Raw genomic sequence first — 12,498 nt, 5'->3', positions numbered from 1 at the left:
TTTAGCATCCTCCGGCAAGCTCTCCAGTGCGGCGTCGAAGTCGAGGTCAGGATACCAGTACGCCACCTTGGTGAGAACCTTGGTCATGGCACCCCGGCAAAGTCTCCGGGATTCATCGGCCACAGAGGCCGCCCGGTTGGAGTGAAGCTTCTCTAGGACACCAAGGACGCCCTCGAAGAACAGGGTCAGCTTGGCGTTGGTAGTCCCGCTGCGCTCTGGGGCATACCTCACATTTGGCACCCCCATGGTAGTCAGCTGCATGGTGATCCTGCCAGTGACGTCCATGAGACGGCCAATCCAGCGGTTCACGCCCTCCACGGAATCCTCGTGGTTGGCGGCTTCGTTCTTCCGCAGCTGCTTCTCGGTGTCCAGCTCCTTGGCCAGGGTCCCCTCCCGGGCCTTGGACTCCGAGAGCGTCCCCTCAAGGCCCTCCAGCTTCAGCTTCAGGTCCCCGATGGAGTTGTTGGCCGTGGAGAGCAGCTCGGCCTTGCCAAGGACTGCGGCCTGCGTGTCAGCCAAGGCGCCCTTGGCCGCATCCCTCTCCCCCGTCAGCTCCAGGGCTTGCTTCTTCAGCTCGTCCCGTGCCACCTCCAGCTCCTTCACCTTGTCGGTGTGAACCAGAGCCTGGGCATCGAGCGCCTCCTTGTGCCTCTGCTCCAGCTCTTGGGTTTGCTGCACAACGAGTTTCTCCACTGTCTCGTCCTTGGCGTGGAGTTTGGCGTCGACGGCCGCCTCGCGTTTTGCGAGGTCCTCCTCCTGGGAGTTCAGCGTGGCCTGGTGCTGGGTTCGAGCGGCCTCGGCTGCGGCGGCCAAGTTCTCCGCCTTCTCCTGGGCGAGGCGGCGACGGGCAGGATGGGCCTCGCCCCCGTCCATGATAAAGCTGAGGGACACCTAAGCGATGCATTAAATGCGTCTTGTCCTGTAATACGGTCGACAAGCTCACGGCACTGTAGACCTTTCCACCTCCTGTATGCCACTGTGGTAGCCCCTTTCGACTATAAAAGGAGGCCCATGGCATACTGGAGGGGGATTCAGCTCTTTTGAACCGCGCAGCTCCCATAGCTAGTTCAAGAGCTCAAGAACACTCTCAAATACACATCAAAGCAGGACTAGGGTATTACGCATCCTCGCGGCCCAAACCTGGGTAAACGAACTGTGTCTGGCTCCTAATCCCGCTCTTTTCACAACCCCGCGCCCCGCCAACCGTAGTAGGGATTCTTGTGATCCCATAGGTGTTGTTCCCCGACACACATGTTAAGGCGTTGACTATGTCTTTTGTAGCAACCATGGAACATTTTTATGCATTTAGGCTTGTTTGGGGAAACCGATAGACCTTTGTTTGTTTCCTTTTACCAATCCTAATAACCTCAACGTAACTTTTTGGTCAAATGGTGGATTTTAGAGTGAAGACACATTCCTCTAAAGATGTTAGTTTAGAGCCCAAAGACCTTCAAACTTGAAATTTGAGAAATTAATTCATCTCATATAGTCGTGATGTATGAAACAAATATGCGGACGTTGGTTAATTGGCAACCCTTTGTGTGTGAAAAAGGTTGACTGTATAATCATGATTAGTGAATCATGCTAATAAGTTGGTGAAGAGGCATCAAACTAAAATTTGGCTCATATCTTGTGTTATTACACCAAGGAACCTATTCGACTAGATATCTCAATCACCAAATTTTAGCAACTTTTAAGATATCATATGATAGGAAATACAATAAAATTAAGTAAGCAACTCAAGTTATACTAGTGTCGGTATCATTATTTTTGCAAAAACAATTAGCTATATCTTCTGCATCATCCACCGGCTTTGGGACTTAGTCGGGTCCCCGAAACGGCTGGTACTCCTTACAGTTGTGTTGTACCAAGTTGCGAGATTGGGTTAGATGACGTGGATGGAATGTGGCAGAGGGTGGAATAACCCTAGGATTTCGATCCACTTTTAATTTGGAAGCTAGAAATGGGAACAACAATGGAGCAAGTATTTTTGAGTAGCTCTCAGTTGTCTTGTATGACATGGGTCGCTCCCATTCTGCCATCCAAATGTTCTCCATATTTCCTAGTTCATCCTTTTTTGAAATTCAGACTAGGATGATGATCTCTAAATAAGCTTGCGTGTTGGTCGAAAGATATGATTTTTTGCCAAGAGACATCACCAACCATTTCACATATTTGCCAAATTCACCCTCTTGAAATAAAGTTAGAGGGGTGTTTGCTTGAAGCCATGATAAAATTGGTGTACTTCTTTTTATCGGAATTAAACCCTAGGTTGGCAGTTCATGTCTCTTATCATAGTTTTAGTATACTTGGCGATAGATTGGTCGCTTGGAGTCATCTACGATGGTTAGAGCATTTACTGGGAAGGAAAATTGGTTTTCCAAGGGAGATTGACATGTTTGTAAATCATTGCATTGATGCTATCAAAGAAGATAAAGAGGTACCTTATGTATATGGAACTATGTAGTAGTCAATAAGGGAATGATGGAATGACTTGAGTCAGATCCTACTAGATACACCAACACATTGCGAAAAACACATGAATACCAAATTTGATATGATAGATTTTTATGTGCAGCCGAGTTCATGAAAATGGATGTAAAACACATATTTGAAGTTGGCGGAGCAAGGGTGGAACGTAGTAAGTTGTTACTCAGAATAGATAGAATGCACTGTTCACTTCACTGTGATAGAATCATAATAGTGAGTTCCGTCAGCGAGCTTCCATCTTGAGAATTTTTGTTAGGAGGCACTAGATATACAAGGTAATTCTTGGATGCTAGACATCTTTTGGCTGCTCCGAGTGCCACCCTCTTGCAAGCAAATAGGGCCAAATAGCTTCCCAAAATTGATCATTTAACTTCCCCTTAATTCTCCTAAAATCACCTGCTAAGGCGTTGGTTACATCTTTTCTAGCAAGCATGGAACAATTTATGCCTTTTGTCATGTCGGCTGAAACTGATAGACCTTTGTTTGTTTTTCATTTGTCTTGAACAAAATCCAATTATATTATGCTTCCCTTTACCAATCTCAACAACCTCAACAAATTTTTTTGGGTCCAATAATGGCAGACATGTTCCTCTAAAGATGTTACGTTGGAGCCCAAAGACCTTAAAACCTGAAATATATAAAAGTAATTCAACTCATATAGTCATGATGTGTGAAACAAATGTGCGGCTGTCAGTTAATTGGCAACACTTCATGTGGGAAAAGGTTGGCTATACAACCATGATTAGTGAATCATGCTAATAAATTACTAAAAAAGCATCAAACTGAAGTTGTTCTATTGTGTTAATACACCAGGCAACATATTTGCCTCATCATTTGAATCACCAAATTCATAGCAACATTTAGGGTATCATATGATAGGAAATACAATTAAATTCGGTAATCAACTCAAGTTATACTATTGTATGGATAATTCTTTGTTGTTGCCTTATAAAATGTCTATGTATAGTTACAAATTAGAGACATGTAGGTTTGTCAAGAAGACGTGGTATCACATGACTATTACAAGTATTTCACTATTGTTTTTAATAGATTTCTATCCGATTTTCATGAAAGGGACGTAATAATGTTTTAAACTAGTATCTATTTCTTGCTACAATCATGTAGAATGTTCTGGGCAAATCCCATAAATATCCGCATACAACCAAGTGGTTTAATTACTTTCTCTATAACAATTAGCTATCTACGTCGGATCATCCACTGGCTTTGGAAGACGCTCGGGTCCTCGATGCGGCTGGTATGACTTACTATTGTGTTGTCCCAATGCAAGATTGGGCCATACGACAGGGATGGAATGCGGCGGCGGGTGGAATAAGCATAGGATTTTGATCTAGTTTTAGTTTGGAAGGTAGAAACGGAAACGACAATGGAGCGAGTATTTTTGAGTAGATCTCAGTTGTCTCGTATGATATGGGTTCTGTCCCATTCATTCATCTGAATGTTCTCCATATTTTCTAGTTCATCCTCTAAAAAAATTAACCTAGGGTGATGATATTGAAAAAATAACCTTGGGTGGTGCTCGAAAGACATGTTTTTTGGCCAAGTGACATCACCTACCATTTCACATGTTTGTTTGATTCGTACTCTTGGAATGAATAGATGGGGTGTGCTAGAATCAATGATAAAATGCGTTTTCCTATTTTTGTTGGAATTAAACCCTAGGTTTGCACCTTGGTAATAGATTCTTCGCTTGGAGGTAGATTGTTGGTCCGAGGGAGATTGACATGTTTGTAAGTTATAGCATTGATGCTATGAACTAAGACAAAGATCAACTTGATGTAGAAGGAACAATGTAGTAGTGAATAAAGAAATGATGGAATGACATGAGTCGGAGCCTACAAGATACTCAAAAACAATGCAAAAACATATGAATACTAACTTTGATATTATAGAGTTTTACGTGCCAATAAGTCATGAAAATTGATGTAAAACACATATTTGAAGTTGGCGGATGAGGGCTGGAGCCTCGTGCACTGTTATCAAGGATAGATGGATTGCACTGACCGCTTCTGCATCAGTCGTAGAATAGAAATATTGAGTGCCTTCGGTGATCTTCCATCGTGAGATTTTTTATAGCAGGCACTAGATATACAAGTCAATTCTTGGTTGTGCGGGCGTCTTTTGGCTGATGTGGGCATCACATCTTGCAAGAAAACAGGGCCAAACAACTTCCCTGAATAGATAACTTCGCCTTAGTTCTCCTGAAATTACATGTTAAGGCATTGACTATGTCTTTTGTAGCAAGCATGGAACATTTTAATGAATTTAGGCATGTTTGGGGAAACCGATAGACCTTTGTTAGATTTGGATGTTTCCTGAACAAATCTTGTCAACCATGCTTCCCTTTACTAATGCCAACAACCTCAGCAGAAGTTTTTGGTCAAATGGTGAATTTCGGAGTGATGACACATTCCTATAAAGATGTTAGTTCAGAGCCCAAAGACCTTAAAACTTGAAATATGAAAAGGTAATTCAGCTCATATAGTCGTGATGTATGAAACAAATATGCGAACGTTAGTTAATTGGCAGCACTAGGTGTGTGGAAAAGGTTGATTGTACAATCGTGATTAGTGAATCATGCTAATAAATTGGTGAAGATGCATCAAACTAAAATTTGTCATTATCTTGTGTTGTTACAGCAAGGAACATATTTGGCTTGATATCTCAATGATCAAATTCTTTGGAACATTTAAGATGTCATATGATAGGAAATACCATAAACTCAAGTAAGCAACTCAAGTTAGAATAGTTTATATTAGTGCATTGGTAAGTCATAGCTGCCGAGTGATAATAAAGTCCATGTGTAGTTACAAAAAAGAACAACTCATGTAAATCTTATAATGAACCGCACACAGACCTGTCGATTTGTCAAGCCGAAGTGGTTTCGCATGACTATAACAAGTATTTCACCTACGTTTGTATAGATTTATTTATCCTATTTTAATGAAATGTACGTAACAATGTTTTAAACAAGTGTTTATTCCTCGCCACAATCATGTAGAATGTTCTGGACAAATTCCATAAATATTCACATACAACCGCGTTGATTTACTTATTTTCTCAAAAACAATTAGTTATCTTTGACTGGTTATCCATTGACTTTTGGAGATACTCGGGTCCCCGTCGTGGCAGGTATGACTTACCATTGTGTTGTGCCAAGATGCGAGATTGGGTAAGATAAAGGGGATGGAATGCGACCGATGATGGAATAACCCTAGGATTTCGATCTAGTTTTAGATTGGAAGGTGGAAATGGAAATGACAATGGAGCAAGTATTTTTGAGTAGATCTCACTTACCTAGTATCATATGGGTCGCGTCCCGTTCTGTCATCCGAATGTTCTCCAAATTTCTGAGTTCATCCTTTATTATAAATTCAACATAGGGTGATGATATATAAAAACCCTTGGGTGATGCTCGAAAGACATAATTTTCAGCCAACAGGCATCACATGCCATTTTAACATATTTGTGTGATTCACACTTTGAAATGAAGTTACTGGGGGGGGGGGGGGGGGTTGCTAGAAGATATGATGAAATTTGTGTACATCTTTTTTGGGAATGAAACCCTATGTTTGCATCTCATGTCTCTTGTCAAAGTTTTAGAATATTTGGTGATACATTCGTCGCTTGGAGTCATCTACAAAGGTTTAACCCTCTACGGGGGACAAAAATTATTGTTCTGAGGGAGATTGACATGTTTATAAGTTATAGCTTTGATGCTATCGACTAAGATAAAGAGAAACTTGATGTAGAAGGGACAATGTAGTAGTGAGTAAAAAATGAATGCATGACACGAGTCGGAGTGTAGGAGATACTCGAAAATAATGCGAAAAACACATGAATACTAACTTTGATATTATAGAGTTTTATGTGCCAATGAGTTCATGGAAATAGATGTAAAACACATATTTGAAGTTGGCGGAGGAGGGTTGGAGCCTCGTATGCTATTATTAAGGATAGATGAATTGCACTGACCACTTCATCAATAATGATAGGATCGAAATAGTGAGTGCCTTTAGTGAGCTTCTATCTTGAGAATTTTTTGATAGCAGACACTATATATACAAGGTAATTCTTTGTTGTGCAGGCGTCTTTTGACCACTCTAAGATGCGCCATCTTGCAAGTATGTGGGGCCAAATAGCTTCCAAAGATAGACAACATCGCTTTACTTCTCCTGAAATCACCTGTTAAGGCGTTGAATGTCTTTTGTAGCAAAAATGTAACATTTTTATGCCTTTAGGCTTGTTTGCGGAAACCGGTAGACCTTTGTTTGTTTTGGATGTGTGCTGAACAAATCCAGTCAAATCCTACTTCCCTTTACCAATCCCAACAAGCTCAATACATGTTTTGGGTCCAATGGTGGATTTCAGAGTGAAGACACATTCCTCTAGAGATGTTAGTTAAAAGCTCAAATATCTTAAAACATGAAATATTAAAAAGTAATTCAGCTCATATAGTCGTGATGTATGAGGCAAATATGAGAATGTTGGTTAATTGGCAACACTAGGTGTGTGGAAAAGGTTGATTGTACAATCATGAAGTGAATCATGCTAAAAAATTGGTGAAGATTGATCAAACTAAAATTTGGCTGATATTTTTTAGTAGATCTCAATTGTCTCGTATGATATGGGTCGCATCCTGTTCTGTCGTCCAAACGTTCTCCATATTTCCGAGTTCGTTTATTTTAAATTCAACATAGGGTGATTATATTGAAAGAACCTTGGGCGATGCTAGAGAGAGATGATTTCTGGCCCATGTGACATCACCTACCATTTTCACATATTATTGCGATTCACACTCTTGAAATAAAGTTAGAGGGGGTTTGCTAGACGCAATGATAGAATGGGTGTACCTTTTCGTTGTAATTATACCCTATGTTTGCATTTCATGTCTTTTGTCAAAGTTCTAGTATGCTTGATGATATATTCGTTGCTCGGTGTCATCTACGATGGTTTAGCCATCTACAAGGGAAGGAAAATGGTAGTTCTAAGGGATAGTGACATGTTTGATGCTATCATCTAAGACAACTAGGAACTTGATGAAGATGGGACTATATAGTAGTTAAAAAAGGAATGACGAAATAATATAAGTCATAGCCTACTCGATACCGAAAACATTGGGAAAAACAAATGAATACCAACTTTGATATTATAGAGTTTTATGTGTGAATGATTTTATGAAAATAGATGTAAACACATATTTGAAGTTGGTGGAGGAGGGGTGGAGCCTAGTACGTTGTTATTGAGGACAAGTAGAATGCACTTGCCGCTTCATACTCAACGATAGAGTAGGAATAGAGAGTGCCTTTAGTGAGATTCCTTCTTGAGAATTTTATTTATAGTAGGTGCTAGATATACAAGTTAATTGTTGGTTGTGTAGATGTCTTTTGACTGCTCTAAGTGCACCTCATGCAAGCCAATGGGGCCAAACAACTTCCCAAAATAGATCGTTTAACTTCTCCTTACTTCTCCTGAAATCACCTATTTAGGCGTTGACTATTAATTTTGTAGCAAACATGGAACAATTTATGCCTTCAGGCATGTTGGCGGAAACCGATAGACCTTTGTTTATTTTGGCTGTGGATGAGGGTTGGAGCCCCGTATGCTATTATTAAGGATAGATATTGCACTGACCACTTCATCATCAGTCATAAAATTGAAATATTGAGTGCCTTTAGTGAGCTTCCATCTTGAGATTTTTTTAATAGAAGGCACTAGATATACAAGGTAATTGTTGGTCGTGTGGGCATCTTTTAGCTACTCAGAGCACCACCATCTTGTAAGCAAACGACGCCAAACAACTTCCCAAAATTAATAACTCTACCTTACTTGTCCTTAATTAAATCACCTGTTAAGGTGTTGACTATGTCTTTTGTAGAAAGCATGGATTTTTTATGCCTTTAGGCATGTGTGTGGAAACCAATCGACCTTTTTGTTTTGGATGTGTCCTCTTCAAATCCAGTCATATTATGCTTCCCTTTACCAATCTAGACAACCTCAACGGAAGTTTTTGGTCGAATGGTGGATTTCATAGTGGAGAGACATTCCTCTAAAGATGTTAGTTCCAATCCCAAAGACCTTAATTTCTAAGACGCAAAAGTAATTAAGCTCATATAGCCGTGATGTATGAAACAAATATGCGAACATTGGTTGGTTAGCAACACAAGGTGTGTGGAAAAGGTTGACTGTAAAAAATCATGATTAGTGAATCATGCTAATAAATTGGCGAAGAAGCATCAAACTAAAATTTGACAGTTATCTTGTGTTATTACATGAGGGAACATATTTTCCTCGATATATCACCAAATTCATTGAAACATTTAAGATGTCATATGATAGGAAATCCTAGCAAGTTAAGTAAGCAACTCAAGTTGGATTGGTGTATACTAGTGTATTGAAAATTCATAGTTGCCGCATGATAAAAAAGTCCATGTATAATTACCAAGGAGAAGAACTTATGTATATCTAATAATGGACCTCATAGAGACATGTTGGTTTGTCATGCAGAAGTTGTTTGACATGAGTATTACAAGCATTTCACCTACGTTTGTTATAAATTTTTATGCTAGTTTCCTGTAAGGGATGTAACAATGTTTTAACGAGGTGTTTATTTATCATTAGAATCATGTAGAATGTTCTGGATAAATTCCATGAATATTCGCATACAACCGCATCGGTTTCATTATTTTTTCAAAATACTATTAGCTATCTCCGCCAGGTCATCCACCGGCTTTGCGAGACGCTCCGGTCCCCAACGTGGCTGGTATGACTTACCGTTGTGTTCTTCCAAGATGCGAGATTGAGCCAGATGACGGGAATGGAATGCAACAGAAGGTGGAATAACACAAGGATTTCAATCTAGTTTTAGTTTGAAAGGTGGAAATGGAATCAACAATGAAGCGAGTATTTTTTAGTAGATTTCTAATGTCTCGTATGATATGGGTCGCATCTTGTTCTATCATCAGAATGTTCTCCAAATTTGCGAGTTCATCCTTTCTATTAAATTCAACCTATGGCGATGAATCAAAAAAACCTTGGGTGATACTCGAAAGACATGATTTTTGTCCAAGAGACACCACCTATCATTTTCACATATTTGTGTGATTCACACTCTTGAAATGAAGTGAGTGGGGGATTTGCCAGAAGCAATTATAAAATGTGTGTACCTACATTTGTTGGAATTAATCCCTAGGTTTGCATTTTGTGTGTCTTGCCAAAGCTTTAGTATACTTGGTGATAGATTCGTCGCTTGGAGTCATCTGCGATGGTTTAGCCGTTTTCCAGGGAAGGAAAAATGTTGGTCGAAGGGAGATTGACATGTTTGTAAGTTATAGCGTTGATGCTATCAACTAAGACAAACAGGAACTTGATGTCAATAAAGAAATGATGGAATGACATGAGTCGGAGCCTAAGGGATACTAAAAAACAATGCGAAAAACACATGAATACTAACTTTGATATTATCGAGTTTTATGTGCCAATGGGTCATGAAAATATATGTAAAACACATATTTGATGTTGGCGGATGAGGGTTGGAGCCTCGTACGTTGTTATTAAGGATAGATGGATTGCACTAACCACTTCATCATCAGTCATAGAATCGAAATATTGAGTGCCTTCAGTGAGCTTCCATCTTGAGATTTTTTATAGTAGGCACTAGATATACAAGGTAATTCTTGGTTCTGCGGGCATCTTTTAGCTGCTCTGAGCACCACCATATTTCAAGCAAACGGGGCCAACCAGCTTCCCAAAATAGATAACTTCACCTTACTTCTCCTGAAATCACATGTTAAGGCATTGGCTATGTCTTTTGTAGCAAGCACGGAACATTTTAATGCATTTAGGCATGTTTCGGGAAACCGGTGGACCTTTGTTTGTTTTGGATGTGTTCTAGACAAATCTAGTCGAATCATGCTTCCCTTTACCAATCCCAACAACCTCTACATAACTTTTTGGTCGACTGGTGAATTTCAGAGTGAAGACACATTCCTCTAAAGATGTTAGTTCCGGGCCCAAAGACCTTAAAACTTGAAATATGAAAAAATAATTTAGCTCATATAGTCATGATGTATGAAACAAATATGTGAACTTTGATTAATTTGCAACCATAGGTGTGTGGAAAAGGTTGACTGTACAATCATGATTAGTGAATCATGCTAATAAATTGGTGAAGAGGCAACGAAGTAAAATTTAGCTGATATCTTGTGTTATTAAACCAATGAATATATTTGGCTAGATATCACAATCACCAAATTCTTAGCAACATTTAAGATATCATATGATAGGAAATACAATAAAATTAAGTAAGCAACTCACCTTATACTAGTGTATACTAGTGTATGGAAGATTCATAGCTGTCGCGTGATAAAAAGTCCATGTATGGTTACAAAGAAGAAGAACTCATGTATTACTTATAATAATCATGTAGAGACATGTTGGTTTGTCAAGCAGAAGTGGTTTCACATGACTATTACAAGTACGTCACCTATGTTTGTTATAGATTTTTATCCCGTTTTCACGAAAGGTATGTAACAATGTTTTAAACAAGTGTCTATTCCTTGCTACAATATTTAGAATGTTCTGGACAAATTCCATGAATATTTGCATACAACCACATCAGTTTCATTATTTCTGCAAAAACAATTAGCTATCTCCGCCGTGTCATCCACCGGCTTTGGGAGTTGCTCGGTTACCCCACGTGGCTGGTACTACTTACTGTAGTGTTGTCCCAAGATGTGAGATTGTGTCGTATGAAGTGGATGGAATGTGGCAGAGGGTCTAATAACCCTAGGATTTCGATCAACTTTGTATTTTGAAGGTGGAAATGTGAGCAACAATGGAGCGAGTATTTTTGAGTAGATCTCCGTTGTCTTCTATGATATGGGTTGCGTCGCATTCTATCATCTGAATGGTCTCCATATTTACTAGTTCATCCTTTTTTTAAATACAACCTAGCATGAAGATCTCTAAAAAACCTTGGGTGATGCTCGAAAGACATGATTTTTCGCCAAGAGACATCACCTACCATTTCACATATTTCTCTAATTCACACTCTTGAAGTAAAGTTAGAGGGGGATTTGCTAGTTGCCATGATAAAATTTGTGCACCTCTTTTTGTTGGAATTAAACCATAGGTTGGCATTGCATTTCTCTTATCATAGTTTTATTATACTTGGTGATAGATTCGTCGGTTCGAGTCATCTACGATGGTTAAAGCATTTACTAGGGAAGGAAAATTTATTCTCCAAGGGAGATTGGCTTGTTTGTAAGTCATTGCGTTGATGCTATCCACTAATTAAGACAAAGAGGAACCTTATGTAGATGGAACTATGTAGTATTCAATAAAGGAATGATGGAATGACATGAGCCGGAGCATACTAGATACACAAAAACATTCTAAAAAACACATGAATACCAAATTTGATATGATAGATTTTTATGTGCAGCCAAGTTCATGAAAATAGAGGTAAAACACATATTTGAAGTTGGCGCAGCAAGGGTGGAACCTAGTAAGTTGTAACTAAGAACAGATAGAATGCACTGGCCACTTCATAGTGATAGAATCAAAATAGTGAGTGCCTTTAGCAAGCTTCCTTCTTGAGAATTTTTGTTAGGAGGCACTAGATATACAAGGTAATTCTTGGATGCTGGATGTCTTTTGGCTACTCTGAGTGCCACCCTCTTGCAAGCAAACAGGGCCAAACCGCTTCCTAAAATTGATCATTTAAATCACCTTAGTTCTCCTGAAATCACCTCTTAAGGCGTTAACTACATCTTTTCTAGTAAGCATGGAACCATTTATACCTTTTGGCATATCAGTGGAAAACAATAGACCTTTGTTTGTGTTACATGTGTCTTGAACAAATCTAGTTAAATTATCCTTCCCTTTACCATTCCCAAAGACCTCAACAGAAGTTTTTTGTCCAATAATGGATTTGAGAGTGAAGAAATGTTCCTCTAAAGATGTTAGGTTGGAGCCCAAAGCATTTAA

General features: G+C 39.4%; 1 protein-coding gene across 8 annotated transcripts in view; it reads right to left on the bottom strand.

The window, feature by feature from the left end:
• Positions 1–2,634: 2,634 nt before the first annotated feature.
• Positions 2,635–12,498, bottom strand: part of LOC123164386 (uncharacterized) — a 49,029-nt gene continuing 39,165 nt past the window's right edge. For 3 of the 8 annotated variants that reach the window (XR_006482366.1, XR_006482365.1, XR_006482370.1), the window contains 2 exons: positions 4,513–4,921; positions 2,635–3,118 (listed from right to left, as the gene is read on the bottom strand). The gene's annotated coding sequence lies outside the window, so the exon portion shown is untranslated. The remainder of the gene's footprint in view (positions 3,119–4,512; positions 4,922–12,498) is intronic. The other 5 variants (XR_006482367.1, XR_006482372.1, XR_006482371.1 and 2 more) reach the window with 3 other exon arrangements.

This window comes from Triticum aestivum, chromosome 7D (genome assembly GCF_018294505.1).
Source record: "Triticum aestivum cultivar Chinese Spring chromosome 7D, IWGSC CS RefSeq v2.1, whole genome shotgun sequence".
Taxonomy (NCBI): Eukaryota; Viridiplantae; Streptophyta; class Magnoliopsida; order Poales; family Poaceae; genus Triticum; species Triticum aestivum.
Note: the sequence above shows the minus strand (reverse complement) of the source record. Positions and strands in the feature narration are given on the sequence as shown.